At 34.7% G+C, this 13745-nt stretch overlaps 1 long non-coding RNA gene and 1 pseudogene across 2 annotated transcripts; one reads left to right on the top strand and one right to left on the bottom strand.

The window, feature by feature from the left end:
- The first annotated feature begins 621 nt into the window (after window positions 1–621).
- Window positions 622–4038, top strand: LOC104863086 (annotated as a pseudogene).
- Window positions 4039–5109: 1071 nt separating this feature from the next.
- LOC117284502 lies at window positions 5110–13264 on the bottom strand. 2 transcript variants are annotated; one of them, XR_004515604.1, is made up of 4 exons: window positions 13179–13264; window positions 7472–7914; window positions 5623–5843; window positions 5110–5299 (listed from the first exon to the last, which is right to left on the bottom strand). It is a non-coding gene; the product is annotated as an uncharacterized LOC117284502 (long non-coding RNA). The 2 variants fall into 2 exon arrangements; XR_004515603.1 differs by lacking the exon at window positions 13179–13264 and having other exon boundaries at window positions 7472–8176.
- Between the last annotated feature and the right edge of the window lie 481 nt (window positions 13265–13745).

The following is a 13745-nucleotide window of genomic DNA, read 5'->3' as shown; positions in this document are numbered from 1 at the left end:
GGAGGGCACATTAGATTCTTCCTAAAAATCATTTCACATAGAAACTAGCTCATAGAATAGATACATAGTAAATATTCACTGTTACTGTTTCCTTAACTAGCATCACATTCTTTATAACTCCTTCAAGAATCATCACAACTAATTTCTGACATTTCTCTCTCTTACACAATAATATAAATTCTGCAGGGGCTGATATAATGGTTACTTACATTTTATACTCTCAACACCATAAAATATGTTCAATTTCTGTATTTTTCATGCTTTGCTGTTTAAAAACAGATCCTGCTTACTGTATGCTCAATTATTACTGTATGCTCTTGTGCTCAATTATTTCCTTGATCCATTGCATTTTTTTGTTACTTGTGCTGGTTACCTTCAAATTCCTGTCAATCTTTGAGCACCTAGTCACATATTTTATTGAAGAATCACGCCAGGAAAGAAGAGTAAGTCCAGAATCAAGTATGCTGGATTTAGACTATTAGTTTACATCATTTGCTAAGTGTCTGAGCTTCAACTATTTATTTAGTTTCTCTGGGCTCATTTTTTTCCCATCTCTCAAATGGGTAAGATAATATTATCACCTATGCCATAGGTACATAGAGTAATATTACTGCGAGTACAATGCTTGGATCTCAGTCTTGTTCTAAAGCAGAACAAGCTACAGGAAGACAATGTGCCTTACTCCCACCCATATTTCATTCTAAATCATATCTCCCTGTGTGCTTCCAGCTTTACTGCTACGCCTATCTGCTTCAAAATGTAACTCATCCAAGTAACTAGCTTCTCTCCCTGGAAGTTTTTCCTTTTGTTTAGCTTCTTTGGTTAAATTCTTAAGAAGAGAACATTCCTTACAGAGTCACATTGCAATCGCATGCTGTATGCTCTTAATCACCTGGTTCCTGACTATCACAGCATTTACATTATTTTTTTAATGATTTATTTATATTTCACTTGTATGTCTGGAGTTTGGGGGAAGAGTATTTGCCTTGCTCAGATCTGAAACCATAAACTTTAGAAGAGAAACTGAAACACTTTGTCCAATAAAAACTAAATACATGCTTTTCATTTATTATAATAACCATAGAATGCATATTGAATGCTTTTCTTCTTTTTCTGAAAGGATAAAGGGAATCATGCATTAGCATTCAATTCATTTGATTTGATCCAAGCACAGATAAATGTGTATTTATATGTTAAAAATCTCTTTGAATTAAGAGTCTGAAGTTCTTTGTTGTTCACGAACGTCTTTTTTAGGGCACAGTCATCAAGTTATGTGGTTTTACAATATTATTGATTTGTTTAAAAATACCAATTTTTATGAAGATTTCCTGCCACTTCAGATAATGCCTCTGCAACTTCAACAGAATTTAACAATATTCTTACCCATGTATGTGTGCCAAAAAGGAAGTTAGATGCACTAAGAAGGGCTGTGTTTTATTTCCATTCTAATATTTTATATGTTGTTTAATAATCACAATAAACCAATAATAATAAATATATTTTCTCCCAGGCTATGTGTAGAATGGGTTGTTGTTTTGTTTTTTGTTATTGTTGTGGTAGTGGTGGTACCAGGGATTGAACTCAGGACCTTGTGTTTGCAGAGCAGGTGTGGCACCACTGATCTAAGACCCCAGTCCTTTAAATCAAACTACTGTTACCTTTAAAAATCAGCATATCGTATATGACAAATGTGTACTAATATAAAGAAATAAATATTTTAAAATATAATTTTTCTATGTAGTGGAATGAGATTGGGAAGCCGGTTACTATTAAGTTTTGATTTTATTTATTTATCTATTTATTTTGGTATCGGGGATCAAACTCGGGACCTATGCTTGTGAGCCGGGCGGTGGAACCACTGAGCTAAATCCCTGGCATTAATTGATTTTGAAAATAAGAACCAAGATAGATTCCATAAAGGCACAAATTTCCAATAATGAATGCCATTATATTGTATCAATATATCAAAAAGTACCAATACATATCAAAATTTACCAATAAAATTAATAAAAAGTAAAACATTTGCTTTATTATATGTGTTCACAATTTTAGAATAAAATATTTTAGTTCTGCTATCTGAGGTATAGTAATTTCTATTTGACATTTTAATAAGTCATCTAGTTTCTCTGACCCATCCATTTGGATGAGGAAAAATAAATGTATCAACTTCACACCATTGTTTTAAGGTCCATATAAACAAATCTGAAAGCATGAAATGAATTCTATTTCTCTAAAATCATAGTTCAAATGCAGATAAACATCATAAATTGTGAATTACTTGGGTACAACCAAAGCATGTACTTATAGAGAAATTATATACAGTTTACATTTTTTATGGCAAAATATGCATGTTGGAAGCCAGTTAAAGTGTATTTTAAAGAAGATGTTCTTAAAAATTAACATACCACTTTTTTGGGGTTTTTTTGGTGTCTGGGATCGAACTCAGGACCTTGCACTTGTGAAGCAGGCTGTAACACCATTGAGCTAAATCCCTGGCTCAGATCACTTTTTTATATACTTATTTGGGCTTGCTTTTTTTTTTCAGATCACTGGTCTTTACAAATATTAGCATATTAATCCTGATAAAGACAGCAAAAAATACCTATTCTAAACAAGCATGGCCAGTATACCTAAAAGTGTGACTTGATTTAGTACAGTTGTCTTATATAGTCTTACATTATCTTTCACCTCGTAGGTGGTTGTTAATCTGAATACACCATAATCAATTTTATAAGGACTTATGAGATAAATAAATGAATCTCATACCGTCAAATTAAAAAGAAGGTGGAAGGGAGGAAAAGAACTAAAATATTTTATGCACATGTACCAACTCCCTAGAATGAATATAATCATTGTATACTCCAAATGTGAACAAATGAAAACTAAAAATATCCTGATATTGAGGAAAGATTTAATTGAACACCTCACAAGGAATGCTTTCTCAAATCACCTAAAAGCAGCAGGTTATTTTCGGGAAAAAAGGCAGAAATACTTAAGTGATACATGTTCCTGAAAAAAAATTGTAGTCTAGTTCAGTTTCATACTAATAGAAAATACTTGTGTTAAATTTACACAGCCATTCATATTCTTGGTTGAAAGCATGTGACAGTAATTTACTAATTAGTGTTTAGATATTTCTGATTATCCCCGAAGAGCATAGGACAGATGATTTTTCCTAAATTAAAGGGATGCTTCAGTTAAGGAATATTTAATTCTAGAAATTCCTTTGAAATATTTCAAAGTTTGTTGTGAGGGATGGTATATTTTGGTTAGTATTTTTCTTTTTTGGTATTATTAATATATTTTTAGAATAAAATTACAACTATTTTATATTTTCAAATAATTTGTGCAAATATTTTCATTTTCTTCTTAGGTCTTATGTAACCCAGAAGTCAAGATCAAACTCAAGATCCAGGCTTTACTTTATCCTGTTCTTCACTTTCTTGATTTTGAATCACCGTCATATAGAGAAAATTCACATACACCAATTATGTGGTCAGATTCATAGGTGAATATTTTACAACAGATAGATATCTTGAGAGTGCCATGCTTTCCAACCAGCACGTTCCTGCAGAATCCAGTCATCTGTTCAGATTTGCTAACTGGAGCTCCTTGCTTGCTGAGAGGTTTAGAAAAGGACATATTTATAGCAATCGAACTTGTGGTAGTTCTGAGTTTTCTTAAAAATACCCCAGGTTCCTAGATGTGAGAGAGGCTCCTCTGTTGGCAGATGCCAGCAAGTTGCATGATTAACCCCAGAAATATGTCCTCACTTGTCACCAAGATATCGAAGGAGACAATGGACTCATGTATATGACTGGATCTCCAAACGCTGGGGTTCAAGTTACCCATAACCATGCGGAGGGCGATTATCATGGAGCTCCTGTACTTTCAGAACATTTAGCCCACAGACTTTTGAAACAAAAAGTTAACTGGCTAAGAGAAAATTTATAATACAACATATATCAATGTATAATTTAAAATTATTCCAAATCTCAAATCCTCAAAAAATTTACATGGTAGGATTTGGTTTCTTGTATAAAGGTCAATTGTCCACATAAAGTGTAAGAATTTCAAATTCCTTTTTTTCTTTCTTACACTTCTTGAATTTATCCAATATTCACATTGTAAATGTGCTATTTCTGACAACTCCCTTCATATATTGTGAATCTTACTTTTGTATCTTGCTTTTGAGCAGTCTTTCATGTTCTGCCTACTATTAACAATTGCAAGAAGAAAAATGTAAGAAAACATTGCCTATCTAAGTAATGTTAATATTTTTATCAAGAGACATTTATGGTTTCAAATACTCTTTAATACTAATATGACTTGATTGCCAATTCTTTCCAAAATTGTTTTCCTCAATGCAATGTCAATTTATTACATCAGTAAATTCTTGTTCATTGAACTACCACTAGCATCCAGGTAACAAATGTTACTCTATTCAATATGCTGGATCACCGTGTCACTTTGAGGAATTAGAAGCTCTGTGTTGAGGACAAAGAGCAAATCTAACGTCCATTAAAGATTTCAGGAGGATGGAAAATGACTTAATAATAGCCACAGACTTCAGAAATCAAAGTAGTTGAACTGTCATTGAAAACTCAGAGAAATTTAGTCTGTGTAAAGCCCATCTAGACCCTGCAGAGAAGGCAAGATAAATGGACTTGCTTTGAGATCAGACCAAATATTTATATTGTCCACGAACTGTGTCATGCATCAAAATCATGAGGAAACATTAACAGACAACATCATGCGGTGGAGTGGCTCTATCCATATGATCATAGGTCACCACGTCATCAGTTCTCTTTGATCTTCACTATTCTTAGCATCTGCTGTGTTTATGCTCATAACTATCCTATTTTTATTACAACCTGAGAATAATTAAGGTAGAGATGTGATAAGAAAAAGAGCTACCTACAAAGGGATTCCATTTCATCAAAAATATTAACAATCCTAGATGCTCCAAACAATAAACGTTACACTGCTATACCTAGGATCATATCATGTCATTGTTCAAAATGGAAATTTCATAATTGGAAAAATAATGATCTTATACTAAGAAATATGACAAAAATAAGCAGGTAGCAGAACAAAACACATGTCTATATAAAAAAACTTGTCAAATAACTAATGTGGGATAAATATTTCCTTAATGAATAAACCAGTTGAGAGTTAATAGTAAATATAATGGGCAGCTTTAAAAGTTGTATCTGTGTTCTCGTACCAGGATTCATTGCTACTTGGGTGGCAAGGAAGATAGCAAGTTCAAGCTCAGATTGGAAACCTCTGTGAGACTCTGTCGGGAAATAAGAAATAAAAATTATCTGGTATAGCACCACTGTAATAAATCTCCTGCAACTCCCCCCACAACCATTTTATTGATGTTGATATATCTAACATTTCAAAAGTGTGAACGATTTATAAGATTTTAAGATTAATTTAACAATGTTTTAATAAATAATAAAACATTCAAGATTAGCTTAATATTTTATGAACTTGACTGGCAGTTATGAAATTTCCAAATAGGGCAAAGTATTTACTTTGGAGCAGAAACCCCCTATATTCCAGTCATGGAAAAATCCCATTTTCAGATATTTCTCAAAACAAATTGAAACATACCTCTAAAAATAAAAATGGGACACTTAAAAGTCCTTTTAGCTCTATTGGCATCCAGAGTTGATAGATGATTCACTTTTTGGATTTTCTTTCTCTTTAACTTGAGATGACTGAAAAGTAGTACATATTTAAGGTCACTTCCTCCTCCAGTTTTGCTTATAACCCAAGATCTTGTGATGAAGTGGGCTTTACCTTGGGCTGCTTTTGCAGAGGATTCCATTTTTCTAATGTGTTGTTCAGATATAGAAAAGGGAAGCATACAGGTGAAATCCAGACTGCAGCCTATTTTTCTAGTCTGAACAAAAAACTGTTTAAAAGTGTGAAGAGTAGTCAAAGGAGGAAGAAATGTTGAAGAGGACTTGTAGGAAAAGAGGACTGAAAGGGATGGAGGTGTATTTACCACTAATACTCATGAAACAGTCTGCAATCCTGCAAACTATGTGTTTTTGCAGTCACCTGCTTAGCCAGAGCTACTCTGCCTAAGGTCCCTAAAGATGTTATTTTTGAGTTGCCTTCCAACATCTCAACATTACTTTGATAACCCCAGGATTTATTCAGGTAACCCATTTACCAACTTCAACTTCCACTTACTGGGCAGGCTGTCAGTTTTGTTTTGTTTTGTTTTCTGTCCAGGGATCAAACTCCAGTCCTTGCTCTGCAAGGCAGGTGGGGGAACCACTGAGCTAAATCTTCAGCCCTGGCTGTCTTTTAATAACTGTTCTTTTCTTGAATGAAATGTTCTCATTGCCATGCTCTGCACTGTGCCAAGGTCAATAAATGTGTCACCTCTATACTTCCAATACCAAATGCCCAAGTTATTTCAAAGTGGCTCCCCAGTTTCAGTAATACCAAAAATCTTTATAATTCATAAAGTACACCACCATTTCTCTTCGTAACTGCTGTCATATAAAAATGTCTTTGGCTCTTCACCAGTATATGTTCTATGATCAGTAAGCAGAATAACAACAGGTTACTTGTATCTCTACTTATCTACTAGTTTAATAAAATTTCACTGATGGATAAATCTGTGCTTCTGCATACCAGGCAAATGCATCTTTGCAACTAAACGTGGCTGAAGAAAACCAAAAACGTCTAAAACTTCCTTCTTTTAAATAATACTGCAAAACTCAACTGTGACATTTATAATGCCTAGCAATCCTATGGTTCTCTGGGGAAGTGACTCTTCTATTTTCTGCTGGTTATACCACTTGAAAACTGGACTGGATTAAGGAATTGCTTAGCAGTGATCAGTTCATGGGAGTGTTAGCAGATTCATTCACTGATGTTCATATGTGAGTGTGCTGTTAAGAACCGGAGCACAAAGAAAGCGGGTAGTGGGTCACAGAAGCATGCTTTTGGACTGTGGACCTCCCCCTAGGGGTATGTCTCTGTGCTCGGCACCCCAGTCACCATGAGTGAACCTTTTTTCCACTGTGCACTCCCCAGGTGATGTGCCTGAGTTAGAGTCACACAACTGTCCTGAAACCTCTGAAACCAGGGGTGCAATGAAAGCTCTCCTCATTTAATTTATGTGTCAGATATTTTGCACCAGCAAATAGATAACAAACACGTAATAAACTCTATCTCAGTATTCTGTGGCACTTACCCACCTTTCTTCTAATTTCATTGAAAAAGCAAAACAACTGAAGAAAACTACTAGAAATTGTAAGCATGTGTTGCCCCTATCAATCCTTTTAATCCTGCATTAATTTCCTCTTCCCTGTCTCTTCTCTCTCGCTCTCCCCTTTCCTCTTAATATTATATTATCATCATTAACAAACACATTTCTTTTTTATATATCTTAAGAAATAACAAAATTTCTCAGAAGCATTTCTCTGTTACGCTTTCTTACCATTTCTGTTTATTTTACAGAATTGTTCTTGGAACAGTTGTCGCAAACTCTTGATGATTACATCTCTTCTCGTTCCGTTCTCTTGTGCTCACTCTCATCACTCATTCTCCATCAACCACCAAATCTATTACTTGTCTGTCCTACTCATGCTTGTCCGAAGAGGAAGTTTTGACCCAGTCACTCCCTCTTCCTTGAAAGACCTTAACTTAGCTCCAGGTTCCAAAAGTCTTCTTGACGCCCTTCCATATCTTGGGCCATTCATTCTCAGGTGAATTTGCTGTGTTGTTTCTGTTCACAAATCTCTTCTTCTACATGCAGTTCTTCTGGGCTCAGGACTCAGATCTCTTCTTTGCCTGACCGCATGTCTCTTTTGATAATGGTAAATTCCTCTGTGCTGAAGCTTCCAGTTACCATAACTCCAGCTTGGACCTCCGCAGTGCTCACTGAAATATAGGAAGAAGTTTCTTGCGCACATTTCGGTATTTGAAACTTAAGTTTACGATTTCTCTATGAAGTAACCGGCATTCATGGACTTTCTCCTCTCGGTAAGTGGAAAATCCAAAATTCCTCTTCTGGATAATGCCAAAAGAACCTTAAAGTCAAAACTTGGTTATGGTCCTTCTTTAATATTCAAATACATTTGCAAATCTTTTTAATTATATCTTCAGTTTATTAGGAAAATTTAACTATTTCTTACCATCTGCACTGCTGGTACTATGGTATCATACGCCATCAATTTTCAGAATGACTCTACATATTCTAATTTGGGGTCTATCTTTACCATGTCCCCAAGGCCCCAAGGAGGTTGGTACTAATACATAAGAGAGGATAACTGCTGAAAAATGAAATTTAAAACAAATCAATTCTCTGCTCAAAATTCTCAAAAGGCTTATTTAAGGGAGAAGGTATCAAAAATTCCTTAAAGTGACTGCAAACTGAAGTGTGCACAATCAGTTATTATGTTCTTATGTTCTACATATTAGCTAGGGCGATATTTGTTTCTAATTGCACTTCCTATTGTGCACATTTTTCATGCTGTAGCCAACTGTGCCTCTTTGTCGTTCCTCAAACTCCAGACTCAGGGACTTTGCACTTTCCGTTCCTTTGCCTGTAATACTTTTCCCTCAGATCATTATCTGAACTTCACATGCAGAAGTTTCCTCAATGCTCTGTTTAAAATTCCATTTCATCCACTTTATGCCCCCAGTCTTCCTGGTATGCCTCACTCGATTTCTCTTCTTCAAGAGATTAAGTTTAAAAAAAAAAGATTAAGTCGAATCATTTCTTTTCATTGCACCATGGGATTGATCAACTCTGTGTTCTTGTTGTATCATTCACACAGATTACTGTTACTGGCATATAGAATACTGTTAGTATCTCTTTACAAGAGTATGACTCATATAGCATTCCATCTATGCTTCAGATTAATCTGTAACTAGAAGCACAGAATGTCTGATCTCTTTCCAGATTTATATTTTCTTATCAGTCATCCTATGAGTAAGTGAGAAAACCAAGCAAGTAATTCAACTATAATTTAAAAACTATTGGAAAAGATATGACTAACTTAGAAATTCCAATGGGATTTCATTGACAAATTGGCTATTATTAAACAAGAAAGTTTGGAGTACTAGCTGAGTTGTTTATAGAACATCAGAAGTTGGCATAAATGTTGCAATAGGAATCCTGGATGTCAGATCACAGATCACTTGGGTGATATATTCTCCACTGTGGGAAACAGTGTTCCTTAGTTCTGTTATCTATAGTAAAAGAGCAAGAAAGTAAATACTGTTAATAATGCATCTTTATGCAGAAGATTTTAGGTGGGCAGTGTTTCATTCCCTCTGTACTTCTAAGCATCCCAATATTTAAAACAGGCAGACAAAATTTATCTTATATATGAAAATTCTGAAAGATAATTGAGTTACCCTGTCTAAATGCTATGCATTTCCCATGAAAAGAAAGCAATTTTAGATCTTAAACAACTTTCTTAAGTCTTTGAAAATATTGTTGAGACAAAACAGAATTTTGTCAAAAAATTGTAATTTTCTCTCATTGTTTTGTCATATTTTTGACATGTATGTATGCCCATATATTACAGTTAAATCCCAATTTTAGCTTTTTGAAGGTCTTGAAGAGACTTTTTAAAAGTATTTCTTTTAAAGCTCACCAAACAGAGAAAGGCAGTGATCAACCTTTCATTAACATCACCTAGATCTCTTGTCATTTACTTAACACTTGGCTTCAAACCAAGGTTTCTGGCTCTAGTAGTCTGGTTTGGGACACAAGCACTTGGATTTTCCACAAGTTCCCGAGGGACAACCGTACCTAGTACAATGACTACAGGTGAATTTTTAAAAATTTGGTACATAATATGAATCAATTGAATGGATGATCTCATCATCAAAAATTTCCTTCCTACAGAAGCTGTGCAGGTGATGTCAAACAAAGAACTTTTTTGAATAAAACCATCTAGCAGAAAATGTTTCAGTAGAAAACACTGTCCCAAAGGAAAACTTCACAGGCACGTTAGCACTTTGCCTGCATTATAAAGAGCACTCAGGAGTGTCTGATGAAAGAGGCAGTTGTGGGAGTTTTTGAAAGAGGACAAGAACTACTCCAGGTGCCTGGACAGTCAGCCACACCATTCACTTCTCCCTCTGATATCTGCTTTTGAAAGTGGAATAGCAGAAAAGCACAGTGGAAAAATAAACTCATGGAAGTCTTGGAGTGGCCCTATAAAAACAAAAAAGAAGTTAATAACTGCTGATGAAAATGATACAGGATAAAACTTTCCATTCCAAAAAGGGAGACATAGCAGATGGAAAATAAAAGGCCCAAAGCAATACAGAAACCTAGCAGGTAAACATTAAGAAGCTTAACATGGTTTTATGGCATAAAGTCACAGAAACTTAGGTGAATCAAAACCACATTTATTCATTACACTATTCCTACTGATGGATTATTAATTTTAATTGTATGTGTTTTATTATATTAAACAATGAGTGTGTAACATGAAAAAATATCACAAAAATAAAGTATTGCATTTTTAATATTTATTGTTTATAAAGAGCATCAAGACTTTTGGTGTGCAAAGTCTAAAATAATAGAATAGAAACAAATCTTATAAGAACTACAATGAAATTAGCACTAGCACTCTATAAAAATAATCTTTACTTCAATTATAACACCTAAATAATAAGAAAATAAGATACCAATAAAGTAAATTATCAGAAATGTGAGTGCTTAGAATAGACATCAACATTTTCACATCAGCTGTGTACTTGCTTACAAAATCTAAAATATAACATCAGAAATAAAAATCTCTGTAAACTACAATGAAAATACCAATAGAAATCTACAACAAAAATAATCTTCACTTCAATTATCACATCCAAAGAAGTCTTCACACATAACTGTATGTTCCATGCACATGTCTCATTTATGCTGAGAACATATGCACTTAGCTTTTCTTTCCTATGTGGCAGACCATTCTTATTACATCCTTTTCTTCCTCTTTTATCAGGAGCTTCACACTGTGTTGTACAACATGCACTTATCAGGAAATAAGATATGAATAAAATAAAATTTCTGCCATTACTTCTGTGAACAGATTTTTTCCATGTCGTTTGCACTCTCTTCTGTTTCTTCCTTGACTCTCATCAGTCTTATGCTATTCTTCTTTGCATCATCTAGCAGCTGCTGGATTGATTTCCCATTGTCCCTTACTGATTTTAAGAAATTTTTTCTTTTCCTGGTCACTAATTGCAATCCTATCTTCTGTATCTGATATTTTGTCCTCACATTGGCTCATTCTGCTGCATAAAATTTCAGTGGAGTTTTTAGTGTCCTGGAAATCTGTTTGCATCTGTTTTATGGATTCCATTTGTTTCCTGTGTTGGCAGTCCATCATTTTCCTCAGCTCTCCTATTTTTTTTAATCTGTCTCTTCTCTAGGCTTATTGATCATGTCTTTCACTATTATGGATACCATTTTTTTTTGTTATCTGAGAAATTATTTCTGATTTCATTTTTTTTTTTAATTTTTTTTTTTGGTACCGGGGATCGAACTCGGGTCCTTGCACTTGTGAGGCAGGCCACTGAACCGCTGAGCTAAACCCCAGCCCTGATTTTTTTTTTTTGAAGTCTTTTGTTTCTAGTTCAGAGAGCCCAGGTGGTTGAGTGTCAGATTGTTCCATCTCATTGCCCTTTGGGGCTGCCTTAGGTGACCTGGAAGTCTGATTCTGAGACTTGTTTACATGTCTTCTTATTTCAACAGATACAGCCTTCTGGGCCTTTGTTGAGGCAACTTTTTGCTCATAAGCCCTGATTTCATTTTTTTGAAGTCTTTTGTTTCTAGTTCAGAGAGCCCAGGTGGTTGAGTGTCAGATTGTTCCATCTCATTGCCCTTTGGGGCTGCCTTAGGTGACCTGGAAGTCTGATTCTGAGACTTGTTTACATGTCTTCTTATTTCAACAGATACAGCCTTCTGGGCCTTTGTTGAGGCAACTTTTTGCTCATTTGCTGGTCTCAGCTAGCCATCAAGAGGCCTTTCCTCTGCTGCTCACTATGGTGCCAATTCCTGGCTTCAGAATGGTGGCATTCTGGATCTCTACACTGCTGTTGTCCAGGCTGGGATCTGGATGGAGCCTGTGTACACTTGGAATGGTGTCTTGGTGGGCTACTGGCTGTTGCTTGTGCACTTGTACAGTCCTTTACCATGTACGCCTTTGGATAGGTCCTGTGGGCCCAAGTTGATGGGATCTGGGTGGGCCCCTGGCTGGAAGCTGCCTACTCCACACAGCTTTTGTCCACATGGGCTTCTTGTTGAGACCTGTGCCCCCTTATGGTTAGACTCTGGGTGGGCCTCTGGCTTTTGTTTGTGTGCATGTGCAGCTCTTTACAGTGCACAGCCTTGGCTGTGACCTGCCCTCACCAATGAAGCTCTGGTCCGCATGTGCTTCTTTCTCTCTGGGATCTGTGCAAATTTACAGTTGGAATCTGGGTGGCAATTAACTGATATATTGATAAATATATCCATATAGTTGAATGTTATTTGTCATTAACAAGGAATGCCAAAACATACATAAAGTTTGAAAATACTGTAAGTAAAATAAGTTAAGTCATAAAAGGATATCAAATGCATTATTTCAATTTTGGAATACCCAGTGTAGGTAAATCTAAAAAGCAGAAATATTTGTGGTTGGAGATGGAAGGAGAGAAAAATAGAACATAGATGTCAATATACATAGGTTTGATATTACTTTTTTTCTTTTCCTTGTTTGTGATGAAAATGTTATGAAATTAATTGTGGTGATTGGTGCACAACTCTTTGAAAAATCTTATCCTGAAAAATCACGCTATAAACTGCATATGCTAAATAAATAAATTGTATGAAATATAATTTATATTTTAATAAAATGGCTGCTTTTAAAATTAAAAACTTATGTTATTTAATATATATGCATAGATATAGGGATGCTAAAAGGCATGTATTTTTTCTTATGAAAAATATACACACAACTGCAAATTAATTGAAATCTATGAGAAAGGCTTGCAAAGAAATAGAACAGAATATTCAAATTCTCAAATATATAAAAGCTAATATAAAAGAAGGAAATATAAATCAATCTTATTTTTCAATTCTGCTATACTTGATATCATAGCTAAAATGAAAAAGCATAAAACACCAAATATTGAAAATAACAGACCATTTCATGAACTGATTGGCTGAAGGCCAGGGATTTGGTTCAGAGGTTCCATGGCCTGCCTCGTAAGTGCAACAGTCCGAGTTCAATCCCCAGTACCTAAAAAACAAAAACAGAACATACACTGGTTGTTTGAGAATAATTTGGTGTACTATTTTTCAAAGTTTTTTTGACAATATTAAATAAAACTATACATAATTTTAATTTTGTAATCATTAATACCACAGGTATATATCAAAAGAAATACATGTTCTCTGAATACCACCTACTAAAATATCCAGAGAAGCATTTTTTTGAAAGCCCAAGACTACAAACAACCCAAATCCCAATAGCATTTTTTTCCAATAGCATTTTTAACTTGAAAAATATTTAACATAATATTCATTCTCAACAAATTTTTAAATGCACAGTACATCATTATTGTTTATAGACATAATGCTATGTGACATCTCTACTGTTTATGTATTTTATTGACTGAATCTTTTCATTATTAATTCCCCCTTTATCCCTTTTCAGAACCTCTGGCCACCTGCATGTTACACTTTAAGTCTATCTTTAAGTCCACATATA

Source organism: Fukomys damarensis, unplaced genomic scaffold (assembly GCF_012274545.1).
Source record: "Fukomys damarensis isolate Sample0158 unplaced genomic scaffold, DMR_v1.0_HiC HiC_scaffold_37, whole genome shotgun sequence".
Classification (NCBI taxonomy): Eukaryota; Metazoa; Chordata; class Mammalia; order Rodentia; family Bathyergidae; genus Fukomys; species Fukomys damarensis.
This window is presented reverse-complemented; position numbering and strand designations above follow the sequence as displayed.